The sequence below is a fragment of the Muntiacus reevesi genome, chromosome 2 (genome assembly GCF_963930625.1).
Source record: "Muntiacus reevesi chromosome 2, mMunRee1.1, whole genome shotgun sequence".
NCBI lineage: Eukaryota > Metazoa > Chordata > Mammalia > Artiodactyla > Cervidae > Muntiacus > Muntiacus reevesi.
This window is the reverse complement of record NC_089250.1, coordinates 162,672,835-162,690,814: the sequence shown is the minus strand read 5'-3', so window position 1 is coordinate 162,690,814 and position 17,980 is coordinate 162,672,835.

The window sequence follows — 17,980 nt, the reverse complement described above, 5'->3', positions numbered from 1 at the left end:
TAAATTGTTGGCAATAGTGATTTTGGGGAGGTGGGGCTTGGGAACTTGTAATTTTTACTTCATGTATCTGTTCTCTTCTTCTCCCTCTCTGTTTCAATAGATTCTATTGAGCATAAACAGTTTTTAAATTAAAAAAAAGTCTCAGTCCGAGATGGCTGGAGTTCATGGTAAGCCCACCCTTTCCCCCTTTTTTTTGGGTGGCAACATCACAAGGGTAAAGATTGAGGAGACCTGGCTTTTCTCTTAGCCAGGGGTTTTAAGTCTTTTTTTTGTGTGTGTGCCATGGACCTTTCTGACAGCCTGATGAAGAAAGAGGATTCCCTTCTTAGGACTATGCTTTAAATACCTAAAATCAAATAGAACTACAAAGGAAGTCAAATATACTGAGATATAGTTATCAAAAATGTTTGAATTTAGGATATCATAATATATGTGCTCCTTCTTACATTAAAATACAAGATCTAGCTGCAGGTCTCATAACCATTATAACTTAGAATTAGCAAGAGAATACATGATATTTTGAGAAATCTGTAACCCTTGACTGTTACATGCAAGTATCTATAATTGCCATCAGTGACAAGAGTCAGATATGCTAATACTACTCTGGCCTGGAGTTTTCCTTCTTAAGTGAAGGAAATACTAAATTATTGTTGAAGTGAAGTGAAGTCGCTCAGTCATGTCTGACTCTTTTGCGACCCGTAGACCCACCAGGCTCCTCTGTCCATGGGATTCTCCAGGCAAGAATACTGGAGTGGATTGCCATTCCCTCTCCAGAGGACCTTCCCGGCCAAGGGATCGAATCCAGGTCTCCCGCATTGCATGCAGATGCTTTAGCCTCTGAGCCACCGGGGAAGCCCAAATTACTGTTAGGAGTGCTAAAAATGAAGATATAAAATGAAATGCTTTCCCGTCCTGTATCACAAACCCCTATTTGAATTTCCCAGGCTGAGAACGCCTATCCTGAATTGGCTGTGAGACACTGAATCACATTATTCCCTCTCTCAGGGTCTCGGTCTCTCTATCTGGGAAATGAGGACTTAGCTACGGCCAATGTGTACTGTCTTCCGCGTCGCCTGTAATTGATTGATAGTGACTTGGTTAGGCGTGTGGAAAACGCTATCAAGATTGCCTCTGAGATCAGTTGGAAAGAAGGCTGGGAGTACTCGGTGATGTCTGCCACGGGCACTAGATGGGAGAAGGGGAAAAGCATGCTCAGCACAGATTTCCATCCCTGGGCCTGAAGAGTCTGTGGTCCCTTCCAGCTCTGATACTCTACATTCAGTCTGAAATGAACTATTCTCTTCTGACTCTAGTTAACAGTATCTCCTGTCCAAGAACACTAACACCATCAGCGCTTGTTATTAGTAGTCCTTCCTGAGGATTGTGTGTGTGTGTGTGTGTGTGTGTGTGTGGCATGGTCTCCCCCAGTTCACGCGCCACCCCCTCCACATCTTCTGATAGACTTTCCATGAAATGAAATTGTAAGCATTACCTCAAATTTCAGTGATAGAATGGTTACTGGGAACAGATTGTCTAGAAAGAAAACAAGAATTAGTAAACACTGTCTTACAAATGAGCCATCTGGAGATTTATTTACATAAGAAAAGAGGGAAGACTTGGTATTTTCATGCTGGGGTTTGTTTCCTCTACAAGTAGCCACAGGGGTGTATTTGTCATGAACACACATTGAGCTTTTTAGCAGAGATTGCTGAAAGCATGAAAAAGCAATGCTCATTTGGTTGGTTATTTGGAGAATGGGAAGGAGAAGAGAGAGAGAGAGTGGGAAAACCACCAAAAAACCCGCCACAAAGACCCCATGCTTTTTGAATGAAACTTAGTATATGGGATTTCAAAATGCTTTTAATGCATTCACACCTTAGTTTTAAAATTAAGTATTATCACCAAAGTGTCAAATAAGAATGATTTTTGTGTAACAGGGTCAAATTTGGAGGCATTGAACAATCCTGCCAGTGCAGAAAGACCGAAGAAGAATGCTAAGGGATCAAAACCTTGACACAGTTTGAATCAGTGTGAAGAGTGATCCTAGACCCCAGAGAGACCCCTGGGTGTCAGCCCAGCTTTGCAGAACTACTTAACCCCCTCCTCTAGCTTGTCTGTTTACCACTGTTCCCTCAGGAATCACACATTGAAATAGTCTTCTCTTCCTAGGAGACCAGGCACGGGCTTCCCAAGTGGTCCAGTGGTAAAGAATCCGCCTGCAATGCAGGAGATGCAGGAGACTCGGGTCTTAGCCCTGGGTCGGGAAGATTCCCTGGAAAAGAAAATGGCAACCTACTCCAATATTCTTGCCAGGATAATCCCATGGTCAGAGGAGCCTGTCAGGCTACAGTCCACGGTATCACAAAAGAGATGGACAAGACAGAAGGGCTTGAGCATGCATGCCTAGGAGACCAGCCTCAGAAACTCTTCTCCCATTCACTCAGGAGTTCATCCTTGCAGGGTGGACAATACAGAGTAGATAAGGGATGGGTGGGGAGGATCCCATGGGTGATGCACTTTCTAAACCCTCAATCCCCCAGTTGGATGACACCAAAGAGAACAGGGTTGCATTGCACACGACACCTGCAAAGTGATAGTCTTGGTAAAAATAGCCCACTGTGTCTGGACAAGCACTGTTTGGCCAATAAAATACAAGTTAATAAGACAACAGTTGGACTGACTTTATAGAAAGAGAGCTTTCTGCTCCTGGACTGGGCTGGGTTGTAAAGTCTCTTACATTTTTGCTCTGGAAATTGTATAGCTCAGGGCAGCAGCTCTTTAGAGGGGCAAGAAGAGGCAAGATTGAAAGAGCTGAGCAGGTCCGTCGCTGCCCTGGGGCTCCTGGAGTCAGAAACAGATGCAAGGAGGACGGGAAGTGAAGCTTGGAGAGTGAACACAGCTGGAAGGCACCCAGCAATTCAGAGCCATCAGCGTGGAAGATAATTACCTGCTGACAGGTTTCTGATATGTACCTGAATGGGTGTGTTTGTCTGTACGTGTATCTCTTCAGGGTACTTAGGGGCATATTCCATCCTCCATACCTGGGCAAGAGGGGGAAAGGCTCATAAATAAAGACTCAGAACCCCTAAGCATTGTATTGTGAACAAATCTGCAATTAAGCTTGAAAATGTGGGAGATGTAAGGAAAAACAGAATTTGAAAAATGGGAAGGCTCTGAGAGAGGAAGAACCAGAGCAGAGCTTGGGGTCAGTGTCTGGCCTGGAGATGTTTCAGAAATGGTTCTGAAGGAGTGAGTGTATGATAAATTGGCCACCTTGGTTGAAGGGAATTATAAGAAGAAAAGCAGTCAGTATGGATGGCACACCCTTGCCTGGCTATGGGATTTGGACCCTTCATGGCCCATCTTGCTGTAGACACTTTTTGTGGATCCATTTTCCAGAAGAGCATCCTGAGGCTGAGAGAGGGTAAGTGAGTTGCCCAAGGGTATACAACTAGCAAGAGGAAGGGTAGGGATTTAAAGCTATATAACCTGACCCCTGGGTTTCCCTGATGGCTCAGCTGGTAAAGAATCCACCTGCAATGCAGGAGACACATGTTTGATTGCTGTGTCAGGAAGATGCCTTGGAGGAGGGCATAGAAATTCACTCTAGTATTCTTGCTGGGAGAATCACATGGACAGAGGAACCTGGCAGGCTATATTCCATGGGGTTGCAAAGAGTCCGAGATGACTGAAGCAACCGAGCATGCACTGCAAACTCAGCCTGACCGCTAAACCTGCCTTCTTAGCTATTACTTTCAGTTCAGTTCAGTCGCTCACTTTAGCAAAGGTAAACTTGACCTTCTGGAAGCGACAAATAGGAGCCAAGTGAAGTGGGAGGAGCACTGGAGTAGGAGAAGACTCCAGCTTATGAACCTAAGACTCTTAAAAATGTTGGGCAAAGTCATCATTATTTTGGTATGTTCCTCCTGCAGGGTATCATTATTTTGGTATCCTCAGTATAATATCACCACCAATATGTGGAATAGGACAATACAGTTGTACCATATTGGATTTTATTCTTCAGACTCTTAAAAGGATGTTTATGGGGCTCTGAAAGTGATGCCAGACCGTAACGAAATTGGATAGTTTTCCAGTTCAGTGATTCCAAACATGGAGGAACTACTTGTGATATCTAAAAGTTGTGCAGATTCTCACAGACTGTACTTGTATATTTAGTATCCAATGTTGATGAAATGCGTACTATCAAAAACTACTGTAAATTTAGAAATGCCTATAAATGAATTTATTTGTTATTGTTATGACACCACCTACACATATTTGAAAACATCATGTATGCATGGAAGAGACAAAAAGATTGCTTAGAACACAGACCAGGCTTCCTGAGCAAGGATGGTTTGGAAGGTATGTTTCTATCCTAAAATGAGAAATGAAGGGGTCCTTTTCAAGTAGCACAAAGTAGTGTTCATGTCTTTTTTTTTTAATTTTTTTAATTTTTTCTTTTGTGTTTTTTTTTTTTTTTTTTTGGTTTGTTTGTTTTTTTGTGTTCATGTCTTTAGCACCAAATGGATCTCTTGACTTTCTGTAAAATCCAACATGATGCCATGCATCTTGAATGATTTGTTCAAGAATGAAAGTTGATTTTGAGGAAACAGTGGCCTAATTTGACCATTAAGGATGTCAGGCTGAGTCTGACTCTTAGAAGAAGTAAAGGGTGTGACTTGTTCCATCAAAGTCATCCGAGAAAGCTTGATCTCCAAGTCAGGAAAGGGAAGCCATAAAGACCCATTTTCCACTTCTGGTTCCTATTGTTGAGAGCCTCTGCTGATTCCTTGGTGATAGCAATTGGGGGAAGTGTGATCTATGGAATAATGAAGCCTGCAGCTCTACTGATAGAGTCTGTAGATGTCTCTCCCCCACTCTGCCATTTCCAATGGCAGAACTGGCTCTATATAATTCATCCTTTTTTCAGTCCTGATGCCAGAAGCAGCACATTCCACAGACACTTGGTAGAGTTTTATCTGATTGTCCCTTCCAGGGACTGACAGTGGAACTCATTGCTGATGGAAAGGGAAGGTAACATAATACCGATATTATGCTACTTTTCCATGGAGGCCCATAAGGAAGAATCAGGCTTGTTATCCATTCATCTTTTTCCCTTTCTGAAGTTTTCAAAATTTAACCAGCCAGAACAAATTTGTGTCATCATTTTCGAACTCATGGTACTGGAATTTTCCTAACATACCTGGTATTTTCAACTTGAGTGCCAAATAGACTGCTTTTTTCTTAGAAATGAATGATCTTTTCAATTTGCAGATACGGAGACAGGAGTCATTATGTCTTCCTCTGTCTTGACACATAAATACCCACCCAGAGAGGATGGAGGTGTTAGTGGTTTCCTCTCACTTCTGCTATTATATGAACTTGCATGAGATTGCATTGTGAGTGGCAACTCTGTCTTCCGTTGCAAGGACAATATTATGCATTTTGCTAAGCTTTCAGAGAGAACACAAGTGGTGAGGATTCAACAGTTATTATGAGGAGAATCTAGTAGGCTTATAGTTTCAACTTGTTTGGGGGCTCAACTTCTGGAAGACAGCCTACAAAAATAGCAATTTACAGGAAGAAAAAAAAAAGCAGGTCCTGAGGCATTGGGTCGGGGCAGACATTAGTTCTATTTAGGGCTTAAACCAGCCCACAGTTAATTGTAGGTCTCTTGCATTAGCTTGTAGGAGCAGTAAAAGCATGTAATTCAAGCTAATCTGATGGGCAAATGAACTGGGTACTTGGTGCCAAGTGAGACTGTGAAACAAAAGGACACATGTGTTTTCAGGAAAAAACACACACAAACACACACACAACATAGTTTCAACTGTTGCACATGTGAAACTTTGGAGAATTCTTTGGAAGTTTTGTCATTTTAGGAAAGGACCTTGAGGGTACAGTGGATGTGCTTCTGAAGCCCAGAGCTCTCAGTTTCCTGGACAGTGAAGCCTGTGGCCTGGAATAATGGGGAGGGGGACAGCTTTCAGAGATTTCTTTCACCTGATGGTCAAAGCTTTCTTTAGACAGCACCCTTGTTTGGTCAGTCTTTGCATTCATTTTCCCTGACTGTGCACTAGAATCAGCCCGGGTCCCATCCTTGAAAATTCTGATTTAATTGGTCTGGAGTGGGACTCAGGGACCGTTTCTTTCTAAAAGTCACCCTGGAGGAGTGTGATGCGATGATAGGGGTTAGAATTCAAAATACTTGTGTGTGCGTGAGCACTCAGTCGTGTCCAACACTTTGCTATGCCATGGACTGTAACACACCAGGCTCTTCTGTCCATGGGGTTCCCCAGGCAAGAATACTGGAGTGGGTTACCATGCCCTTCTTCAGGGGGTCTTCCCGACCCAGGGATCAAACCAGCCTCTCCTGCATTGGCAGGTGGATTCTTTACCACTGTGCTACCTGGGAAGCCTCAGAACCACTGATCTAGTGGCAGATAGGGCTGAAGGAGGGTGAGCTGGTGGTTGAGGTTAATGGCTTTTCTTTTAGCTCCTGCAAGGGAAGTGAGAAACAGCCAACTGTGAGGTTATAAATGAGTATTTGACACTGCAATGATGCCATCTTGTTGTCCAAGTTGTGGGATTAGTGTTACTGGGGAATTACGGCACAGGTGATTTTTCTAATGTCATTTGTCCAGAGACTGACTTCTTTAAGCAGAGATGTAACGTGACCCTGGATAAGACCGGTTCTAATGTGCTGCCTGCCAGAGCAAGTCCTTCCAGGATGTGGCCCTGACCTTCTTCCTTTGATCCTGAGCCTCAAACCAGGCTTTAGTACATCCTTTCCCTGGCAGGGCTACCCTCCTGGGGTCCAAGATGTGAACCTCTGTTGGTGAGGTGCCTTGAGGAGAGTGAAACAAGCAGGCAGTTTAATCATTTAAGTCAGAAATTATCCCTTTCAGCAAACATGTGTCAAGCCAGTAGTTTAAGAAAAATATGTTAAAACAGTAGGCAGTGTGCTTTGAATACATTTTGCTAATTTAAACTAATTATATAAAAGTTTGTGTTAAAATCAGTTTGGTTTTTACCATTGAAAGAAAAACTTTGGAAGGCAAAAAAAAATTTCATACCAAAAATGCATAATTTGGACTAAACTCCAGGATTAGAATCCTCAAAAGCTGGAGGCGGAAAGTTAAATAGTAACTCAAACATAAGCTATTGAATGACTTGAAAATGAGATTTTGAAAAACATATTACTGATTAATAGGGTTCATCAGAAAGAACACTAAAAAGAAAAAGCAGTCTTGTCTGTTGCAGACTAAATATTAACTCCACATTAGGGAAACAATGGATATATTGTTTTTATACTCTAGGTGTTTATATATATACTCCAGAGTATAAAACAATGGCTATAGTGTTCTATACTCTAGATGTTGTAAGTGGAAATTGATGTAATTACTGTGACTTCATATTGGGTTAGCAAGTCAACATAAAAATTGTAAGCATAAAATTGTGATCTCACTGGAGGGCATAACAAGCAACATCATTTGTGTCCTCAGGTGTGCAGGTAAGATTTTATTAGATCAGGTAAACCAAGTATGGGAAAGGTGGATTGGCAAAAATGACTTCTTCACAAACATTTAAAACAGGAACAAAACATTCACATATAGATAGGAGCTGATGAGTGGGTAACTTTGATGATTTTGCTAGAATTTTAATGTATGTGAATTTCCCAGAAGGATCTGAACAACGGACCTGAGAAGGCTCCATTGCAGGGTCCAAGATTAATTCTCTCCTCCCTTCATTATCCCATCACTATCCTATAACGCGTACTCTGTGCCAGGTAACTCCACAAGGAACATTTATGGATGTGGGATTCTAAGTTAGTCAGCATTGTCCATAGGATGTATGTCTATCTCTGTCTCCATATCTCTTGCTATCATCAAGATATTTATGTATATAACACTATATATATGTGTGTGTGTATGTATATATATATGAGAGATTTTAAAGAATTGACTCTTGCAGTTGTAGAGATTAGCATGTCTAAAACATTCAGGGTAGGCCAGCAGGTTGGAAACCAAGGAAAGAACTGATGTTGTAGATCAAGTTTGAAGGTCATCTGCTGGCAGAATTTCCTCTTCCTTAGGGATATCAGTCTTTCTTCTGTTAAGACCTTCGAGTGATTGTATGAGGTTCACTCACATTGTGGGGGGTAATCTGTTTTATTCAACGTCTGCTGGTTTCAGTCTTGTGTGTTTGTTGTGGCTAGTCACTCAGTTTTGTCTGACTCTTTGTGACCCTTTGAACTATAGCCCACCAGGCTCCTCTGTCCATGGGATTTTTTTAGACAAGAATACTGGAGTGGATTGCTGTTTTTCTCGCCCAGGGTATGTTCCTGACCCAGGGATCAAACCTGCATCTCCTGTGTCTCTTGCATTGCAGGCAGATTCCTTACCTGCTGAGCCATTGGGGAAGCCTGATTTCAATGTTAATGTCATCTGAAAAATACCTTCACAGAAATGTCTAGAGTGATGTTTGACCAAATATCTGGGTACCCCGATCTAGACAAGTTGACACATCAGATTAACCATCACAGACGGACTCCTTGTGTGTAGGATGAAAGAATCAGGACTCTGAGTGGTGGACTCCTAGGTCTATCTCTGGAGTCCTTGCTTACTCCCCTCTCTGTGTCATTCCCAGGGAATATTTAATGATGCTCCCTGAGGTCCTGTCAGCTTTCTGGATGGATGTTACAAAACGAGATTCAGTAGGCAAGGAAAGAGGCTGATCTATCTTACAGACAATTACCTCCCAAGAGATAGAATGGAAATCTAATGAGAAAAATTTAGCTGTACATGTATGGAGTTCAGAAAGCAGGAGGAATCTCTTCTGTTACTTCTTTCCCATAAAATTTTCCTCGTCACTAAGTTTATAATGCAAACACATTTTGACCGTCAGCAGAAATACTGTGCTTGCTGCCCCTGCTTCTTGAGTCTGGTGGACATTTGCTGCTGTTGTTCAGTTGCTAAGATGTGTCCAGCTCTTTGTAACTCCATGGACTATACTTCACCAGTCTCCTCTGTCCTTGAGATTTCCCAGGCAAGAACACTGGAGTGGGCTTTTTGCTATTTCCTTCTCCACTGGTGGCCATTATCTTAGCATAAATAGGACAAGTAAAAGTGTAGCTGGAGTTGCAAGTTGGTTAATGAAATCGTTTACCATAATATTTGTATGACGGACTTAATTTTTCTCATCTTTTTTATATGATAACATTTCAGCAATTTGGGAATATGGGGAAAAAAATAAGTGGGCCCACCATAACAGCATAATGATTTATATTTTTGTGTGTTCCCTTTTAGTCCTTTTTCAGATACATACATTTGCTTGCATGATTATTATAGAGTCCATATATTTTTATCCTTTCCCCATTAACATTTTATCATATGTACATTTCCATGTCTTTTTGTAGCTAGTCTTTTTGGAGCCATAACATTACATCAAAGTGATGTAGAATAATTTAATTAACCAACCCTTATTGTTGCTTATTGAAGTTGCCTCAAGTCTTTTCCTGTTACAAATCATATTGCTATGGTTTGCTTTTATTTTCTTTAGGATAAATTCCTAAAAACAAGATCCCGGAGCCAAAGGACATGAACATTTTATAGCACTCAATTTGCACTGCTTTTGTTCAATTTAATTGGACTGTGTGCATTTTTCTAGGTTTTTGTTTTTGTTTTGTTGTTGTTTGTTTCTTCCCTGTTTCTTTGGTAATGACCTTACATTACCACCTCTGGTTTCCACCAATGACCTTTATAAACAAGGCTACACGCAGAGGGCCATCCCAACTTCCTGATTCCTTCAGTCATATCTTTCTGACAAAAATAGCCTTTGAGGCTAAAAATGTCCATACCTTGTCCTAGCTCAAGAGAGATTTATAGCTTGGAAAATCTGAGTACAGTCTCTGCAGCCATTTTTTAACTGAAAGTGGAAAAAAACTACATTTCACACTTAAAAGCAATTTGGGATTTATTTTTGGTTCTTTGATAGTTCAAGGAGTCTTGGAAATGCTTCATGTCTCATTGCTTCTAATATAATTGAAGACGAGCCCCAGGTTGAGAAGTTTAAGGAGCAGTAGTTAGAATTTGGAGCAAACATTTTACAAGACAGAAGTTAATGGTGCTACTATCTCTGTAAAAGAGTTTACTTTTTGTTGCAGTCTTTGGAGTTTCATGTTAAACATCAGTGTTAGTTCTACTTTCTTTGGTGTAGGTCTCATTTTAGTATACCCTGGAGGAGGAAATGGCAACCCACTCCGGTATTCTTGCCTGAAAAATTCCATGGCCAGAGGAGCCTGGCAGGCTGCAGGCCATGGTGTTGCAAAGAGTTGGACACAACCAAGTGATTAAGTGCTCATACATCTTGGTTCAAGGAAGTAATGTGTTTAAAGCAGTCAATTTAAAAATTGGTGTTAGGCATGGCATGAAACTTAAGTACAAGGAATGAATTACTTGTATTGTGGGAAAACTATTTATACTGAAACCCATGTCTTTTTTTTACATCTTATATAAATGGAATCATACACGAGGTGGCCTTTTGTGACTGGCTTCTTTCATTTAGCTTAGTGTTTTTGAGACTCGCCCATGTTGTAACACATAACAGATCTTTGTTCCTTTTGATCGATAAATAGTACTCCATTATATAGATAAGCCACATTTTGTTTATCTACCCATCAGCTGGTGGACTGCTTTTGCTTTTTGACTATTATGAATCATGTTGCTATAAATATTCACGTCCAAGTCTGGGGTGAATCTATGCTTTCATTTTTCTTGGATACATATCTAGAGGTGGAATTATTGAGTCCAGTAGTAAGTCCAAGTTATCTTTTTAAGAAACTGCCCATTTGCTTTTAGGAAACTGCCCCATATGTGGAGCTGGACGAGGTAAATTGGAGACCTGTTACTGTCAGCTTGGGTGAAGGGAATGATCCAGGCTGAGGGTAAGAAAGTGGAGTGGTAGAGGAGGTCCTGAGACCATGGAAATTTTAATGAGGCTGATCATCCATAATAACTGTTCATTCAGAACAATCTTCTATTCAGTTTTTAAGGATATTTCTATGTGTAATAGTGAAGTTGTAGGATACTAATGATCTGGAAGAGTTGATTTGATCCCTGTATAAAACTTCCTAATTTTAAATGTGTAATTCCCTGGCAGGTAAGACAGTAAAGAGTCCGCCTGCCATGCGGAAGACCTGGTTCAGTCCCTGGATGAGGAAGATCCCCTGGAGAAGGAAGTGGCAACCTGCTTCAGTGTTCTTGCCTGAAATATCCCATGGACAGAGGAGTCGAGCGGGCTATAGTTCAGAGAGTCGCAAAGAGTTGGACATGACTGAACGACTTCGCTTTCAATTCACTTTTCAGGAATTGAAAAACAAATATCACTCCCACCCCCTCCCCAAGTTTTTCTCAATGAATATCCTGTTTGGGCCTTCTACTAAAAACAGTCTGTGTGCTTGCCTTCGGTTAATACACTAATGTTGATTTCTTGACACTTAACGAGGGAAACCAACAGTTCACCAAATGTTTGAACTCTCCCTGAATTCCTATGTGTTTGTGAAGGTTGTAGTAAAATTGGTTTATTTTACACAAAATCCCTTTAACAACATGGGAGACAGTGTTTGGGGAATGTTCTGAAATGGCCATTCTATGCGTTTAAGAAGATATACTCTAAGTATGTTAATGTTACTTCTGTCAGATGCTTCGTTTTTCACTTATAAACATCTGAATATGAATACCTTAGGAATTTGATAATAACCTCAGCATTAAACCCAAGATGGTTAATTCACATGAACGTCTGGCCATGAAGATCCCCTTTCCTCTTCTTTAGTAGAAAGATGATATTTGTGTAATTATATCCCTAGGTGGCATTAACGACAGAATTGAAGGTTTGGCTTCCTTCTGGCAAACAAACCTCGGTTTTTGACTTGACGCCCGTACCGCTTGCTTGTATAATCACACTACATGTGAAGGGTGGAAATTAGGGTGTAGGATTGCTGATTTATATTCCACAAACTGAGTTTTCCTGTGCCAACCCAGAAAAATCTTACCACTGCTGAAGTGTTCAGTTTTCTTGTGGCTTCTCCAGGCTCTGTAAGTGATCCAGGAGGCAAATTTTGGTACATTCCAGCACAAGGTCTAATTATGGATATAATGATTGGTGAACATTTAAAGCAAAAACCTAAATACTAAACCTGGACTTTCTTGTTCTTAGATGAAAAGGTCAGTAACCCAGTGTCAACAGTTTGAGACAGCTTGGGTTATAACTCAAAGAAATAATCGAAGTCAGCAAGAAAAAACAAACCCAGACCATTCTGTTGCTTGTAAGTGAAGGAATTCAGTTGTCTTATGTGTTGTAACTGACACGATTTGACATGCTCATTTTTTTTTTTTTTTAAGTCTTTGGGTTTTGAATAATTGCTTCTTGCCGAAAGCCTATATTTTCTGTACTCTGTGGTTGCCAAGCTGTACTCGACTTTTAAAAGAGAGTCAAAGGAACGTATCCTTGTGAGAAATTGCTGCTTTGTGGAGTACAAATGAGAGGTTTCATGATCTTTGAAGCCAGGAAGGCCAAATTTGGCTTAGAAACCTATTGCCAGGCTGCATTTTATATTCTTCATTGCTTTACTAAACTGAACTGTCCTTTTGTTGGAAGTGGGGGAAAGAAAGATGTAGTGGAGAACTGGGGTTTAGATAAGTGATTCTTCCCATCTGGCTCTGAAAGCAGAAAGTTCTTCTTGACCATTCCAGTCTAGAAGTCAGAATGTCAGATTATTCTCACTCTAGACCAGTGCTTCTCAACTAGGGAAGGTTGTGTCCCCAGGGGCCAGAAGGCAATGTCTGGAGAGATTCTTGGTTGTCATAACTGCAGGGGAGTGTACTTCTGACATGTCGTGGCTAGAGACCAGTGAAAGTGAAAGTGTTAGTTGCTCAGTCAGGTCTGACTCTTTGCGACCCCATGGCCTGTAGCCCGTCACGGGATTCTCCATCTGTGGGATTTTCTAGGCAAGAATACTGGAGTGGGTTGCCGTTTCCTTCTCCAGGGGATCTTCCCCACCCAGGGATCAAATCCGGGTCTCCTGCATTGCATGTCGATTCTTTACCGTCTGAGCCACCAGGGACGCCCCGGCTTGAGACCAGAGATGCTGTTAAACATCCCACATTGCACAGGACAGCCCCCAAGAGTCAAAGGTATTCAGGTGGGCAGATGCTGACTTGGAGAGATCACTCTTAATGCCGGGTGTGAAGTTTCCTGTTCTGCTGTTCACAGTGTAGATCCAGTGTCTTTTTTCCAATAAAATGTTTGCTTTCATTTGGCACTTTATTTCTTGAGACTGTTCTTAAAGAGAGCGCTGGAATAAGAAATTGAAGCAAGCTCCCCATGTGCAGAATGAAGTGTTGCAGAGCTGCAGGACACACAGACACATGGCTGGCGTCACGTGACTTCAGCCTCCCCCTCCACTGCGCAGGGAGCCATTGGCAAGATGCTACAGGCCTGGATTTCTTTTATTCTTTTATTTGCAAATGTTTCATAAAATGCCTTTGCCTCAGGTTACCTCTCTTCTTTGTTGAAAAAAAAAAAAGAAGTTTGTTTTTCTTTTTTTTTTGGTGAGGAATTATTCTTTAAGCTTTCACCTTTCTTGGATGGAAGCACTTTGACAAACAGATTATAAAGCCATCCAAAGTGACCATAACCTCTAGGCTGTTGGGAACTTTCCTGAGCCGTGTCTGCAGGGAAACAAAACCTCTTTTGCCAGTTTTCTAGAGTCAAAATGTCCAGGTATTCTGGGGGCCAGCTGTGGTCTGTGAACAAACATGGAACCCAGGTTGGCCTCCTCCCCAGTTTCCGAGCCCTGATCCCACTGTACAAACACGACCGATTCTTGGGGTTACTCCAGGCAGGAGAAATGTGAATGAAGCACGTTCAAACTTAGAGGTTCATTTCTCATTGACTTCCCTCCTCTACTTTTCTTTTTCTTTTTTAATTTTTAGTAAAAAAAAGTTTTTGACCATGCCACATGGCATTCAGGATCTTAATTCCCCAGTCCAGGGTCAAAGCCATTGCCCCCTGCCGTGGAAGTACCACTGAAGCATCAGGAAATTTCCACCTCCTCCACTTTTAAATGAAAGGCTTAAGGAGAATGATATAAGCTAAAAAGCTGATTGTCTGCCACAGTTGCTTCAGAAATTGTTGTTGCTGGTTGGTTGACAGGTTCTGCATCTCCTTAATATTCCTAAATCAAGCTAACTCTACTGAGCATTGTCTTTATCAGCAAATACATACCCTACCACCCAGTGCCGACACTATGAAAAATGGGAAAATGAATTGTGCTTTCTACTATGTGCTTTGTTAGGCTTATTACCTTATCTAATTTTCAAAGAAAGCCTTATGAATGGAGGACTTTTATTATTTTTTGTTTTGCAGATGAGGACACTGAGGCTTAAGAAATTGAGTAATCTGTTGATGTTTATAGAACTTCTAAGTAACTAGGTTAGGATTAGAAGTCAGGCAGACAACTTTGTATTTTCTAGATTCTGCCGAAGAGTAGGAGTTCAAGGGATGTCCTCTGAGCTGAAATTTTGTCCACATACCAAGTGAAAGCATATCATTGTTCAGTCACTCAGTCGTGTCCGACTCTTTGCAACCCCATGGACTGCAGCACGCTAGGCTTCCCTGTCTTTCACTATTTCCCAGAGCATGCTCAAACTATTGTCCATTGAGTCAGTGAGGACATCCAGCCATTTCATTCTCTGTGGTCCTCTTCTTCTCCTGTCTTCAATCTTCCTACTATCAGGGTCTTTACTAATGAGTTGACTCTTTGCATCAGGTGGCCTAAGTATTGGAGCTTCAGCTTTGGCATCAGTCCTTCCAATGAGTATTCAGGGTTGACTTCCTATATATATGTGCATTTAACTTACAATGTCAACTACATATGCTGAAGAAACTAATGATCAAGTCTCAAGGATCTACAGAGGGTCTTAGATGGCCAAGGAGACACTGTCCTACTCCTTTCTGTCCAGAGATGTGTCTTGGAAGTGAGAACTTCTTACTCAACAAGTGACTCTGATCCTTAAGGATGATTTTTCATCTTGGACCCTAAATGCAAACCTTCTACTTTACTGTGCTTCTCAATAAGAGAATTAGGGGCCTGACTTGGGTCAACACTGGACGAAATCCTGGTTGGGCTGCCCTTCTGAAGACATGACCTGTCTGTCTCCAGTAGACACAAGCATGCTTCAGAGCCATGTTGCCTCGTAGTTTAGTTGTCTACTGGCCACTTGAAATGTGGCGAGTCTGAGTTAAGATGTGCCGTAGGTATGAAGTATACACTGGACTGTGAGTGCTGAGCTGTGCTTAGTCGCTGAGTTGTGTCTGACTCTTTGTGACCCTATGGACTGTAACCCACCAGGCTCCTCTGGCTCTGGGGATTCTCCAGGCAACAATACTGGAGTGGGTTTCCTTGCCCTTCTCCAGGGGATCTTCCCAACCCAGGGGTAGAACCCAGGTCTCCCGCATTGCAGGCAGATTCTTCACCATCTGAGCCACCAGGGAAGCCCAAGAATGCTGGAGTGGGTAGTCTGTCCCTCCTCCAGGGGAACTTTCTGAGCCAGGAATTGAACTAGGATCTTCTGCATTGCAGGCAGATTCTTTACCAGTTGAGCTACCCAGGAAGCCCTGTATTGTGAGTACCTAGTACCAAAAAAATGTATACATATATGTCAAATCATTATGTTGTATACTTAAAGCTAAAGTAATATTATTTGTCAATAATATCTCAATAAAACAGGGGGGGAGATCGCCCATTTTTAAAGCTGCCATTTCTTTTATGCTCCCTAAACTTCATGAAGGAATGAGAAACTGAAATTTTTCATGAAATCTGGGTTAACTGAAGACCAACTAACTGAAACCCTCAGTTCACTGGAATTTGTACCCCTTTTGCATTTAAGTAAGCAACAGTGATAAGAAAACTATCAGGAAACTGGTGGCCACATTTCCTCCCTTTTCACTCTAGGTTCATTTCTCACAAACTACAAGGGAAAGAGACCAGGGCTGAATTCAAACAGACAAGAATTCAACTCCCAATACAACCACTGCCAGTTGTAAGAATTTGCCTTAATAACCTAATCTCACTGAAACACTGAATTTTCATTTATTTAATAGTCTCTATCACCTCTGATGTTGCTGTTTGGCCATTCAGTCATGTCTGACTCTTGGCAATCCCATGGACTGTAGCATGCCAGGCTCTGTCCTTACTGTCTCCTGGAGCTTGCTCAAACTCATGTCCATTGAGTTAGTGATGCCATCTAACCATCTCATCCTCCCCTTCTCCTTCTGCCTTCAATCTTTCCCAGAATCAGGGTCTTTTCTAATGAGTCATCTCTTCATATTAAGGTGGCCAAAGTATTGGAGTTTCAGCTTCAGCATTAGTCCTTCCAATGCATATTCAGGGTTGATAATACTTTAGGATTGACTGGTTTGATCTCCTTGCTGTCCAAGGGACTCTCAAGAGTCTTCTCCAGTACCACAGTTGGAAAGCATAAATTCTTTGGTGCTCAGCCTTCTTTATGATCCAACTCTCACATCTACACGTGACTATTGGAAAAACCACAGCTTTGACTCTGTGGATCTTTGTTGGTAAGTGATGTCTTTGTTTTTGAATATGCTGTCTAGGTTTGTCATAGTTTTTCTTTCAAAGAGGAAGCATCTTTTAATTTTGTAACTGTAGTCACCATCCACAGTGATTTTGGAACCCAAGAAAGTAAAATCTGTCACTGTTTCCACTTTTTCCCCATTTATTTGCCATGAAATGATGGGACTGGATGCCATGAGCTTATATCTGCAATTCATCCTTTGTGTATACTTTAAACTTCGTCAGAGAGGACTCTGTTTTAGGAACTGTGGATCAATTTATGTTTTGTTCCTTGGGCATTTGGAAGTGAAACAGGGTGTTCAGCTGACTTGGTCATTCTGCCACCATACCCTGCTTCAGGTGTGTGTCTACATGGCACACGGACCGCTGAGATTAGGCGGCTATCACTTTCAATGATATGGACCAAGTGGGTGGCCCTTCTTTTTGTTTATTTGTTCTTTTTAATCTCCAGCTAACTGTGAATGGACACTAGCATTTTGTTCTATCTCATTTTGGAATCTTGACCCCCAACTGGAAGATACCTACCCAGCAGCCCCGTTCTGTCAGTGCTCAGTTTATTTTATTGCTATCCACTGCTCGGATTAAGAACTGTGTTCTCAACCCAAGTTATTGGAGCATGGGGATGGTAGAAGCAAAGTCTTCTCATTCCTTCAGGATACACACATTTTTTTATTTTAGAACCATCAAAATTAAAGACTGGAGAACACGTCTGAGCATGAGTAGCTGAATTCTTAGTATAAGAGGTGAGAGAAGACCATGGAAGCGGCTGGCAGCAGATGAGGGACCAGATCCCAGGGCCTACTGCTTTCTACACTGTCCATGTTGGCGCCATTTATAGAACAGGTGGTTCCTGGTTGGCCAGGTTACAGCTGGGGCTGATGTGTAGGCATGATGCCTGTATCTTGGCATCCATGTCTATGGCAATACAAAGTAAATAATGCTTGTCACCCTTGCATATGTCACTTAGCTACAAGCTTCTAAGGACAGATGATTGCATAAGAAAGAGTAAGAATAAACTCTGTATCTCTAGCCTTGCCTGATTTCCTCAGCCCCAGACTGATATTTTCAGCCAATTGACCTTCCTGTCTAGAAGTTTGGTAATGAGGGAAGCACTGAATATATGCCAGGTATGGCTCTGAATGTTTCATGTGTATGAACTTATATCATTCTCAGAATGGCCCCATGAAGTATCTCTATCAGTATCCCCATTTTATAGATTGAGAAGTTGAGGCATCAATTCAGTTCAGTCACTCAGTTGTGTCTGAGGCTTTGTGACCCCATGGACTGCAGCACGCCAGGCCTCCCTGTCCATCACCAACTCCCAGA